We start from the raw sequence: 12,658 nt of genomic DNA on the forward strand, positions 1-12,658 counted from the left end.
CATGGCAGGGCCAGACAGACAGACATGGTCACGTTTTACATGGCAGGGCCAGACAGACAGACATGGTCACGTTTTACATGGCAGGGCCAGACAGACAGACAGACATGGTCACGTTTTACATGGCAGGGCCAGACAGACAGACAGACATGGTCACGTTTTACATGGCAGGGCCAGACAGACAGACATGGTCACGTTTTACATGGCAGGGCCAGACAGACAGACATGGTCACGTTTTACATGGCAGGGCCAGACAGACAGACATGGTCACGTTTTACATGGCAGGGGGACAGACAGACAGACATGGTCACGTTTTACATGGCAGGGCCAGACAGACAGACAGACATGGTCACGTTTTACATGGCAGGGCCAGACAGACAGACATGGTCACGTTTTACATGGCAGGGCCAGACAGACAGACATGGTCACGTTTTACATGGCAGGGCCAGACAGACAGACAGACATGGTCACGTTTTACATGGCAGGGCCAGACAGACAGACATGGTCACGTTTTACATGGCAGGGCCAGACAGACAGACAGACATGGTCACGTTTTACATGGCAGGGCCAGACAGACAGACATGGTCACGATTTTACCTTGTCAGCTCTGGGATTTGGTCTAGCAACCTGCCTTTTACACCTGCCTCCTCTAACCACTGGCAGGGCCAGACAGACAGACATGGTCACGTTTTACATGGCAGGGCCAGACAGACAGACATGGTTAGCAACAGAATGGCTTCAGTCATCAGATTAACATCTCAACAGTGTGTGAAGTAGAAACAACTACTAGTTATTAGAGTTCAACAGCATCATTTTTTAAACCTTAACCTTAATCTTAACCATAAGCATATCAAAAATAATAATAATTTAAAAAAAGTGACCTAGGATCAGCGTTTCGATTCTTATTTACAATGACAGCCTACCGGGGAACAGTGGGTTAACTGCCTTGTTCAGGGTCTGAACGACAGATTTTTACCTTGTCAGCTTGGGGATTTGGTCTAGCAACCTTTCAGTTACTAGTCCAACGCTCTAACCACTAGGCTACCTGCCTCCTCTAACCACTAGGCTACCTGCCTTTAACCACTAGGCCTACCTGCCTCTAACCACTAGGCTACCTGCCTCCTCTAACCACTAGGCTACCTGCCTCTAACCACTAGGCGACCTGCCTCCTCTAACCACTAGGCTACCTGCCTCTAACCACTAGGCTACCTGCCTCCTCTAACTACTAGGCTACCTACCTGCCTCCTCTAACCACTAGGCTACCTGCCTCTAACCACTAGGCTACCTGCCCTTTAACCACTAGGCTACCTGCCTCTAACCACTAGGCTACCTGCCTCTAACCACTAGGCGACCTGCCTACTCTAGCCACTAGGCTACCTACCTGCCTCCTCTAACCACTAGGCTACCTACCTGCCTCCTCTAACCACTAGGCTACCTGCCTCTAACCACTAGGCTACCTGCCTCCTCTAACCACTAGGCTACCTGCCTCCTCTAACCACTAGGCTACCTACCTGCCTCCTCTAACCACTAGGCTACCTACCTGCCTCCTCTAACCACTAGGCTACCTACCTGCCTCCTCTAACCACTAGGCTACCTACCTGCCTCCTCTAACCACTAGGCTACCTACCTGCCTCCTCTAACCACTAGGCTACCTGCCTCCTCTAACCACTAGGCTACCTGCCTCCTCTAACCTCTAGGGCCTCCCGCCTCCTCCAACCACTAGGCTACCTGCCTCCTCTAACCACTAGGCTACCTGCCTCCTCTCCTCTAACCACTAGGCTACCTGCCTCCTCTAACCACTAGGCTACCTGCCTGCCTCCTCTAACCACTAGGCTACCTACCCTGCCTCCTCTAACCACTAGGCTACCTGCCTCCTCTAACCACTAGGCTACCTGCCTGCCTCCTCTAACCACTAGGCTACCTACCTGCCTCCTCTAACCACTAGGCTACCTGCCTGCCTCCTCTAACCACTAGGCTACCTGCCTGCCTCCTCTAACCACTAGGCTACCTGCCTGCCTCCTCTAACCACTAGGCTACCTGCCTGCCTCCTCTAACCACTAGGCTACCTGCCTGCCTCCTCTAACCACTAGGCTACCTACCCTGCCTCCTCTAACCACTAGGCTACCTGCCTCCTCTAACCACTAGGCTACCTGCCTGCCTCCTCTAACCACTAGGCTACCTACCTGCCTCCTCTAACCACTAGGCTACCTGCCTGCCTCCTCTAACCACTAGGCTACCTGCCTGCCTCCTCTAACCACTAGGCTACCTGCCTGCCTCCTCTAACCACTAGGCTACCTGCCTGCCTCCTCTAACCACTAGGCTACCTGCCTGCCTCCTCTAACCACTAGGCTACCTGCCTGCCTCCTCTAACCACTAGGCTACCTGCCTGCCTCCTCTAACCACTAGGCTACCTGCCTGCCTCCTCTAACCACTAGGCTACCTGCCTCATCTAACCACTAGGCTACCTGCCTCATCTAACCACTAGGCTACCTGCCTGCCTCCTCTAACCACTAGGCTACCTGCCTGCCTCCTCTAACCACTAGGCTACCTGCCTCTAACCACTAGGCGACCTGCCTACTCTAGCCACTAGGCTACCTGCCTCCTCTAACCACTAGGCTACCTGCCTCTAACCACTAGGCTACCTGCCTCCTCTAACCACTAGGCTACCACCTGCCTCCTCTAACCACTAGGCTACCTACCTGCCTCCTCTAACCACTAGGCTACCTACCTGCCTCCTCTAACCACTAGGCTACCTACCTGCCTCCTCTAACCACTAGGCTACCTACCTGCCTCCTCTAACCACTAGGCTACCTACCTGCCTCCTCTAACCACTAGGCTACCTGCCTCCTCTAACCACTAGGCTTCCTGCCTCCTCCAACCACTAGGCTACCTGCCTCCTCTAACCTCTAGGCTACCTGCCTCCTCTAACCACTAGGCTACCTGCCTCCTCTAACCACTAGGCTACCTGCCTGCCTCCTCTAACCACTAGGCTACCTGCCTGCCTCCTCTAACCACTAGGCTACCTACCTGCCTCCTCTAACCACTAGGCTACCTGCCTCCTCTAACCACTAGGCTACCTGCCTGCCTCCTCTAACCACTAGGCTACCTACCTGCCTCCTCTAACCACTAGGCTACCTGCCTGCCTCCTCTAACCACTAGGCTACCTGCCTGCCTCCTCTAACCACTAGGCTACCTGCCTGCCTCCTCTAACCACTAGGCTACCTGCCTCCTCTAACCACTAGGCTACCTGCCTGCCTCCTCTAACCACTAGGCTACCTGCCTGCCTCCTCTAACCACTAGGCTACCTGCCTCCTCTAACCACTAGGCTACCTGCCTGCCTCCTCTAACCACCACTAGGCTACCTACCTGCCTCCTCTAACCACTAGGCTACCTGCCTGCCTCCTCTAACCACTAGGCTACCTGCCTGCCTCCTCTAACCACTAGGCTACCTGCCTGCCTCCTCTAACCACTAGGCTACCTGCCTGCCTCCTCTAACCACTAGGCTACCTGCCTGCCTCCTCTAACCACTAGGCTACCTGCCTGCCTCCTCTAACCACTAGGCTACCTGCCTCCTCTAACCACTAGGCTACCTACCTGCCTCCTCTAACCACTAGGCTACCTGCCTGCCTCCTCTAACCACTAGGCTACCTGCCTGCCTCCTCTAACCACTAGGCTACCTGCCTGCCTCCTCTAACCACTAGGCTACCTGCCTGCCTCCTCTAACCACTAGGCTACCTGCCTGCCTCCTCTAACCACTAGGCTACCTGCCTCCTCTAACCACTAGGCTACCTGCCTCATCTAACCACTAGGCTACCTGCCTCATCTAACCACTAGGCTACCTGCCTGCCTCCTCTAACCACTAGGCTACCTGCCTGCCTCCTCTAACCACTAGGCTACCTGCCTGCCTCCTCTAACCACTAGGCTACCTGCCTGCCTCCTCTAACCACTAGGCTACCTGCCTCCTCTAACCACTAGGCTACCTGCCTCATCTAACCACTAGGCTACCTGCCTCATCTAACCACTAGGCTACCTGCCTGCCTCCTCTAACCACTAGGCTACCTGCCTGCCTCCTCTAACCACTAGGCTACCTGCCTGCCTCCTCTAACCACTAGGCTACCTGCCTGCCTCCTCTAACCACTAGGCTACCTGCCTGCCTCCTCTAACCACTAGGCTACCTGCCTGCCTCCTCTAACCACTAGGCTACCTGCCTCCTCTAACCACTTGGCTACCTAGACATGCACACATGGAACACACCAAAACGAAGCAGTGCTATGAGCTGTCAGTTTGTCCATCTCTGTGTTTTGATTAAATTTTTCATCTTTTCTCCTCTCATCGTCTCTTCTCTCTCCTCTCATCCTCTCATCTCATCTTCTAATCCTCTCCTCCTTTCAGATCGATGCCTTGAGCAAAAGAAGTAAAGAAGCAGAAGGTTCCTTCTTGAACGTCTACAAGAGATTGATAGATGTCCCAGGTAAGAGAGGAGATAGATGTCCCAGGTAAGAGAGGAGATAGATGTCCCAGGTAAGAGAGGAGATAGATGTCCCAGGTAAGAGAGGAGATAGATGTCCCAGGTAAGAGAGGAGATAGATGTCCCAGGTAAGAGAGGAGAGGAGATAGATGTCCCAGGTAAGAGAGGAGATAGATGTCCCAGGTAGGAGAGGAGATAGATGTCCCAGGTAAGAGAGGAGATAGATGTCCCAGGTAAGAGATGGAGATAGATGTCCCAGGTAAGAGAGGAGATAGATGTCCCAGGTAAGAGAGAAGAGGAGATAGATGTCCCAGGTAAGAGAGGAGATAGATGTTCCAGGTAAGAGAGGAGATAGATGTCCCAGGTAAGAGAGGAGATAGATGTCCCAGGTAAGAGAGGAGATAGATGTCCCAGGTAAGAGAGGAGATAGATGTCCCAGGTAAGAGAGGAGATAGATGTCCCAGGTAAGAGAGGAGATAGATGTCCCAGGTAAGAGAGGAGATAGATGTCCCAGGTAAGAGAGGAGATAGATGTCCCAGGTAAGAGATGGAGGTAGATGTCCCAGGTAAGAGAGGAGATAGATGTCCCAGGTAAGAGAGGAGATAGATGTCCCAGGTAAGAGAGGAGATAGATGTCCCAGGTAAGAGAGGAGATAGATGTCCCAGGTAAGAGAGGAGATAGATGTCCCAGGTAAGAGAGGAGAGGAGATAGATGTCCCAGGTAAGAGAGGAGAGGAGATAGATGTCCCAGGTAAGAGAGGAGAGGAGATAGATGTCCCAGGTAAGAGAGGAGAGGAGATAGATGTCCCAGGTAAGAGAGGAGAGGAGATAGATGTCCCAGGTAAGAGAGGAGAGGAGATAGATGTTCCAGGTAAGAGAGGAGAGGAGATAGATGTCCCAGGTAAGAGGAGAGGAGATAGATGTCCCAGGTAAGAGATGAGAGGAGATAGATGTCCCAGGTAAGAGATGAGAGGAGATAGATGTCCCAGGTAAGAGATGGGGAGGAGATAGATGTCCCAGGTAAGAGAGGAGATAGATGTTCCAGGTAAGAGAGGAGAGGAGATAGATGTCCCAGGTAAGAGATGAGAGGAGATAGATGTTCCAGGTAAGAGAGGAGAGGAGATAGATGTCCCAGGTAAGAGAGGAGAGGAGATAGATGTCCCAGGTAAGAGAGGAGAGGAGATAGATGTCCCAGGTAAGAGATGGAGATAGATGTCCCAGGTAGGAGAGGAGAGGAGATAGATGTCCCAGGTAGGAGAGGAGAGGAGATAGATGTTCCAGGTAAGAGAGGAGAGGAGATAGATGTTCCAGGTAAGAGAGGAGAGGGTTGTGTGTAGTACCAGGCCTTCAATGACGGTCAATACCGGCTAAATCCAGATGACGCCGGGCCAAATGTGCGCTGCCCTATGGGACTCCCAGTCACGCCTGGTTGTGATACAGCCTGGATAGCTTGTTGGAGTGGGTGTTGTGTGTTGAGGCCTGGACATTTACAGAACCACACACACACACACACACACACACACACTCACACTCACACACACACACTCTCTCTCTCTCTCTGTTCATTTTGCGGGGATGATGATGTGCATCACTCTCCCGTCACGTCCTACTTTACGCCTGTCAATCACCCGTCCCCCACCGGTGAGAATCAGACTGACAGACAAGCCCCACTTTATCAGAGCAACATACAACACTGATCCGCAACTCAACTCTGACTTAAACTAGTGGCACATAGGGAATCACCGTGCCATTTGTCGTACGAAATACTTCCTCTCTGTCGCGCTCTCAATTCAAAAGGGCTTTATTGGCGTGGGAGACCTCTGTCTCTCTCTCTCTCTGTCTCTCTCAGCCATGTAGAGTAGGGTGGATTACTGTAGCTAATCCTAACTGCTGTTTCTCAACAGGACCACTTCCCACACTAGCTAGCTCCCTGTGTGCGTGTAACGTAGTGTGTGTGTGTTTTCTCAGACCCCGTCCCTGTGCTGGAGTTGGGTCAGCAGCTCCAGCTGAAGCTCCAGCGGATGCACGACATCGAGACAGAGAACCTCAAACTCAGAGAGACTCTAGAGGACTACAACAAAGAGTTTGCCGAGGTCAAGAACCAGGGTGAGTCACTCACTCACAAACCGATACAACGGAGGGAGAAGGAGGAAGGAAAGAGGTGCGCCAGACACAGTGGAATATTTAGAAACGGAGAGGGGGGGGAGGGGGGGAAGAGGAGAGGGGGGGTGAAGAGGAGAGGAGAGGGGTGAAGAGGAGAGGGGTGAAGGGGGGATGGGGTGAAGGAGGGAGGAGATGGAGGGGTGTCGGGGGAGAGGGAGGGAGAAGGAGGGGTGTCGGGAGGGAGATGGAGGGGTGTCGGGAGGGAGATGAAGGGGTGTCGGGAGGGAGATGGAGGGGTGTCGGGAGGGTGGGAGATGGAGGGGTGTCGGGAGGGAGGGAGATGGAGGGGTGTCGGGAGGGAGGGAGATGGAGGGGTGTCGGGAGGGTGGGAGATGGAGGGGTGTCGGGAGGGAGGGAGATGGAGGGGTGTCGGGAGGGAGGGAGATGGAGGGGTGTCGGGAGGGAGGGAGATGGAGGGGTGTCGGGAGGGAGGGAGAAGGAGGGTGTCGGGAGGAGAGGGAGGGAGATGGAGGGAGGGAGGGAGATGGAGGGGTGTCGGGAGGGAGGGAGATGGAGGGGTGTCGGGAGTGAGACAGTTAATTGGAACACCTCGATAGCAGCAGCGTTCTATTCCGCTATTGATTATTCCACTTCCTAATCCTTTATCCTTTCAGACTGAATAGACCCCCCCGCTCACACACACAGAGACAGAGAACCCCCACACACACACACACGCACAGATAGAGAACCCCCCGTCCCCTCCTCACACACACGGACAGAGAAACCCTCAGCAGTTGACATTGATCCCAGCAACCAAAATGTTTAAGGTGTTAAACAGTGGCAGGGTAAGAGGGCTCTGAAAGAACTCTCCGCTATTGATTGTGTGTCAGAACAGGGAGAATGGGGTTTAAATCACTCGCTCGTGCACAGTGCTGAGAACTCTCAATCAAATCCAACGATCAGCAGTGCTCTCAATCTTTATCTCACTTCCTTAAAGGGATCCCCCTGCCCTCTCAGACATCCACCTATTACACCGCTTTTGCTCTCTGTGGTTTCCTCTCTCTGTGGTTTCCTCTCTCTGTGGTTTCCTCTCTCTGTGGTTTCCTCTCTCTGTGGTTTCCTCTCTCTGTGGTTTCCTCTCTCTGTGGTTTCCTCTCTCTGTGGTTTCCTCTCTCTGTGGTTTCCTCTCTCTGTGGTTTCCTCTCTCTGTGGTTTCCTCTCTCTGTGGTTTCCTCTCTGTGGTTTCCTCTCTCTGTGGTTTCCTCTCTCTGTGGTTTCCTCTCTGTGGTTTCCTCTCTGTGGTTTCCTCTCTGTGGTTTCCTCTCTCTGTGGTTTCCTCTCTCTCTGGTTTCCTCTCTCTGTGGTTTCCTCTCTCTGTGGTTTCCTCTCTCTGTGGTTTCTTCTCTCTGTGGTTTCCTCTCTCTGTGGTTTCCTCTCTGTGGTTTCCTCTCTCTGTGGTTTCCTCTCTCTGTGGTTTCCTCTCTCTGTGGTTTCCTCTCTCTGTGGTTTCCTCTCTCTGTGGTTTCCTCTCTGTGGTTTCCTCTCTCTGTGGTTTCCTCTCTCTGTGGTTTCCTCTCTCTGTGGTTTCCTCTCTGTGGTTTCCTCTCTCTGTGGTTTCCTCTCTCTGTGGTTTCCTCTCTCTGTGGTTTCCTCTCTCTGTGGTTTCCTCTCTCTGTGGTTTCCTCTCTCTGTGGTTTCCTCTCTCTGTGGTTTCCTCTCTCTGTGGTTTCCTCTCTGTGGTTTCCTCTCTCTGTGGTTTCCTCTCTCTGTGGTTTCCTCTCTCTGTGGTTTCCTCTCTCTGTGGTTTCCTCTCTCTGTGGTTTCCTCTCTCTGTGGTTTCCTCTCTCTGTGGTTTCCTCTCTCTGTGGTTTCCTCTCTCTGTGGTTTCCTCTCTCTGTGGTTTCCTCTCTCTGTGGTTTCTTCTCTCTGTGGTTTCCTCTCTCTGTGGTTTCCTCTCTGTGGTTTCCTCTCTGTGGTTTCCTCTCTCTGTGGTTTCCTCTCTCTGTGGTTTCTTCTCTCTGTGGTTTCCTCTCACAGCCAGCCAGACATCCCTCAGCAAGGGTATGGGGTATCAACACAGCCAGACATCCCACAGCACAGCACAGCACAGCCCTCCCCTCTATCTCATGGTGTCTTCTCTCACCCTCCACCCTCTCTATCTCATGGAGTTTTCTCTCACCTGGTCTAGAGGTGACTATTAAAACCCTGAAGGAGAAGATCCGGGACTATGAGCAGTCCCTGAAGAACCAGGCTGAGAACCTGGTCCAGGAGAAACAGGTCCAGCTCCACAATGACTATGCAGAGAAGGAGAGGTGAGTTACGCTATCTACTAGGAATATAGAGAGGAGAGGTACAGTATCTACTAGGAATATAGAAAGGAGAGGTACAGTATCTACTAGGAATATAGAGAGGAGGGTTACAGTATCTACTAGGAATATAGAGAGGAGAGTTACAGTATCTACTAGGAATATAGAGAGGAGAGGTACAGTATCTATTAGGAATATAGAGAGGAGAGTTACAGTATCTACTAGGAATATAGAGAGGAGAGTTACAGTATCTACTAGGAATATAGAGAGGAGGTACAGTATCTACTAGGAATATAGAGAGGAGAGGTACAGTATCTACTAGGAATATAGAGAGGAGAGGTACAGTATCTACTAGGAATATAGAGAGGAGAGGTACAGTATCTACTAGGAATATAGAGAGGAGAGGAGAGTTACAGTATCTACTAGGAATATAGAGATGAGAGGAGAGTTACAGTATCTACTAGGAATATAGAGAGGAGAGTTACAGTATCTACTAGGAATATAGAGAGGAGAGTTACAGTATCTACTAGGAATATAGAGAGGAGAGGTACAGTATCTACTAGGAATATAGAGAGGAAAGGTAGGGTATCTACTAGGAATATAGAGAGGAGAGGTACAGTATCTACTAGGAATATAGAGAGGAGAGGAAGGTTACAGTATCCACTAGGAATATAGAGAGGAGAGGAGAGGTACAGTATCTACTAGGAATATAGAGAGGAGAGTTACAGTATCTACTAGGAATATAGAGAGGAGAGGTACAGTATCTACTAGGAATATAGAGAGGAGAGTTACAGTATCTACTAGGAATATAGAGAGGAGAGGTACAGTATCTACTAGGAATATAGAGAGGTGAGTTACGGTATCTATTAGGAATATAGAGAGGAGAGTTATAGTATCTACTAGGAATATAGAGAGGAGAGGTACAGTATCTACTAGGAATATAGAGAGGAGAGGTACAGTATCTACTAGGAATATAGAGAGGAGAGGTACAGTATCTACTAGGAATATAGAGAGGAGAGGTACAGTATCTACTAGGAATATAGAGAGGAGAGTTACAGTATCTACTAGGAATATAGAGAGGAGAGGTACAGTATCTACTAGGAATATAGAGAGGAGAGTTACAGTATCTACTAGGAATATAGAGAGGAGAGTTATAGTATCTACTAGGAATATAGAGAGGAGAGGTACAGTATCTACTAGGAATATAGAGAGGAGAGGTACAGTATCTACTAGGAATATAGAGAGGAGAGGTACAGTATCTACTAGGAATATAGAGAGGAGAGGTACAGTATCTACTAGGAATATAGAGAGGAGAGGAGAGTTACAGTATCTACTAGGAATATAGAGAGGAGAGGTACAGTATCTACTAGGAATATAGAGAGGAGAGGTACAGTATCTACTAGGAATATAGAGAGGAGAGGTACAGTATCTACTAGGAATATAGAGAGGAGAGGAGAGTTACAGTATCTACTAGGAATATAGAGAGGAGAGGTACAGTATCTACTAGGAATATAGAGAGGAGAGGTACAGTATCTACTAGGAATATAGGAATATAGTATCTACTAGAGAGAGGAGAGTTACAGTATCTACTAGGAATATAGAGAGGAGAGTTACAGTATCTACTAGGAATATAGAGAGGAGAGGTACAGTATCTACTAGGAATATAGAGATAGAGAGGAGGTTACAGTATCTACTAGGAATATAGAGAGGAGAGTTACAGTATCTACTAGGAATATAGAGAGGAGAGGTACAGTATCTACTAGGAATATATAGAGAGGGAGAGGGAGGTACAGTATCTACTAGGAATATAGAGAGGTGAGTTACAGTATCTACTAGGAATATAGAGAGGAGAGTTACAGTATCTACTAGGAATATAGGAGTATCTACTAGGAATATAGAGAGGAGAGGTACAGTATCTACTAGGAATATAGAGAGGAGAGGTACAGTATCTACTAGGAATATAGAGGAGAGGTACAGTATCTACTAGGAATATAGAGGTACAGTATCTACTAGGAATATAGAGAGGAGAGGTACAGTATCTACTAGGAATATAGAGAGGAGAGGAGGGTTACAGTATCTACTAGGAATATAGAGAGGAGAGTTACAGTATCTACTAGGAATATAGAGAGGAGAGGTACAGTATCTACTAGGAATATAGAGAGGAGAGGTACAGTATCTACTAGGAATATAGAGAGGAGAGGAGAGGTACAGTATCTACTAGGAATATAGAGAGGAGAGTTACAGTATCTACTAGGAATATAGAGAGGAGAGTTACAGTATCTACTAGGAATATAGAGAGGAGAGGTACAGTATCTACTAGGAATATAGAGAGGAGAGGTACAGTATCTACTAGGAATATAGAGAGGAGAGGTACAGTATCTACTAGGAATATAGAGAGGAGAGGTACAGTATCTACTAGGAATATAGAGAGGAGAGGTACAGTATCTACTAGGAATATAGAGAGGAGAGGTACAGTATCTACTAGGAATATAGAGATGGGAGGAGAGTTACAGTATCTACTAGGAATATAGAGAGGAGAGGTACAGTATCTACTAGGAATATAGAGAGGTGAGTTACGGTATCTATTAGGAATATAGAGAGGAGAGTTATAGTATCTACTAGGAATATAGAGAGGAGAGGTACAGTATCTACTAGGAATATAGAGAGGAGAGGTACAGTATCTACTAGGAATATAGAGAGGAGAGGTACAGTATCTATTAGGAATATAGAGATGAGAGGAGAGTTACAGTATCTACTAGGAATATAGAGAGGTGAGTTACGGTATCTATTAGGAATATAGAGAGGAGAGTTACAGTATCTACTAGGAATATAGAGAGGAGAGGTACAGTATCTACTAGGAATATAGAGAGGAGAGGTACAGTATCTACTAGGAATATAGAGAGGAGAGGTACAGTATCTACTAGGAATATAGAGAGGAGAGGTACAGTATCTACTAGGAATATAGAGAGGAGAGGTACAGTATCTACTAGGAATATAGAGAGGAGAGGTACAGTATCTACTAGGAATATAGAGAGGAGAGTTACAGTATCTACTAGGAATATAGAGAGGAGAGTTACAGTATCTACTAGGAATATAGAGAGGAGAGGTACAGTATCTACTAGGAATATAGAGAGGAGAGGTACAGTATCTACTAGGAATATACTAGGAATATAGAGAGGAGAGGTACAGTATCTACTAGGAGAGGAGGTTACAGTATCTACTAGGAATATAGAGAGGAGAGGTACAGTATCTACTAGGAATATAGAGAGGAGAGGTACAGTATCTACTAGGAATATAGAGAGGAGAGGTACAGTATCTACTAGGAATATAGAGAGGTATCTACTAGGAATAGGAGAGGTACAGTATCTACTAGGAATATAGAGAGGAGAGTACAGTATCTACTAGGAACAGAGAAGTACAGTATCTACTAGGAATATAGAGAGGAGAGGTACAGTATCTACTAGGAATATAGAGAGGAGAGGTACAGTATCTACTAGGAATATAGAGAGGAGAGTTACCGTATCTACTAGTAATATAAAGAGGAGAGTATCTACTAGGAATATAGAGAGGAGAGGTACAGTATCTACTAGGAATATAGAGAGGAGAGGTACAGTATCTACTAGGAATATAGAGGAGAGTATACTAGTAGTACAGTATCTACTAGGAATATAGAGAGGAGAGGTACAGTATCTACTAGGAATATAGAGAGGAGAGTTACCATATCTACTAGTAATATAAAGAGGAGAGGTACAGTATCTACTAGGAATATAGAGAGGAGAGGTACA

General features: G+C 48.5%; 3 long non-coding RNA genes across 4 annotated transcripts; 2 read left to right on the forward strand and 1 right to left on the reverse strand.

The window, feature by feature from the left end:
- Nucleotides 1-3,383: 3,383 nt before the first annotated feature.
- Nucleotides 3,384-4,357, reverse strand: LOC127908859 (uncharacterized). 2 transcript variants are annotated; one of them, XR_008068780.1, is made up of 3 exons: nt 4,227-4,357; nt 3,733-3,786; nt 3,384-3,616 (listed from the first exon to the last, which is right to left on the reverse strand). It is a non-coding gene; the product is annotated as an uncharacterized LOC127908859 (long non-coding RNA). The 2 variants fall into 2 exon arrangements; XR_008068781.1 differs by lacking the exon at nt 3,733-3,786 and adding an exon at nt 3,924-3,977.
- Nucleotides 4,358-4,548: 191 nt separating this feature from the next.
- Nucleotides 4,549-5,727, forward strand: LOC127908858 (uncharacterized). Its single transcript, XR_008068779.1, has 5 exons — nt 4,549-4,623; nt 4,855-4,979; nt 5,031-5,130; nt 5,485-5,539; nt 5,716-5,727. It is a non-coding gene; the product is annotated as an uncharacterized LOC127908858 (long non-coding RNA).
- Nucleotides 5,728-9,061: 3,334 nt separating this feature from the next.
- On the forward strand, nt 9,062-12,006 carry LOC127908855 (uncharacterized). Its single transcript, XR_008068774.1, has 8 exons — nt 9,062-9,146; nt 9,320-9,420; nt 9,596-9,694; nt 9,860-9,958; nt 10,020-10,057; nt 10,451-10,516; nt 11,112-11,177; nt 11,848-12,006. It is a non-coding gene; the product is annotated as an uncharacterized LOC127908855 (long non-coding RNA).
- Nucleotides 12,007-12,658: the final 652 nt, after the last annotated feature.

Source organism: Oncorhynchus keta, chromosome 18 (genome assembly GCF_023373465.1).
Source record: "Oncorhynchus keta strain PuntledgeMale-10-30-2019 chromosome 18, Oket_V2, whole genome shotgun sequence".
NCBI lineage: Eukaryota > Metazoa > Chordata > Actinopteri > Salmoniformes > Salmonidae > Oncorhynchus > Oncorhynchus keta.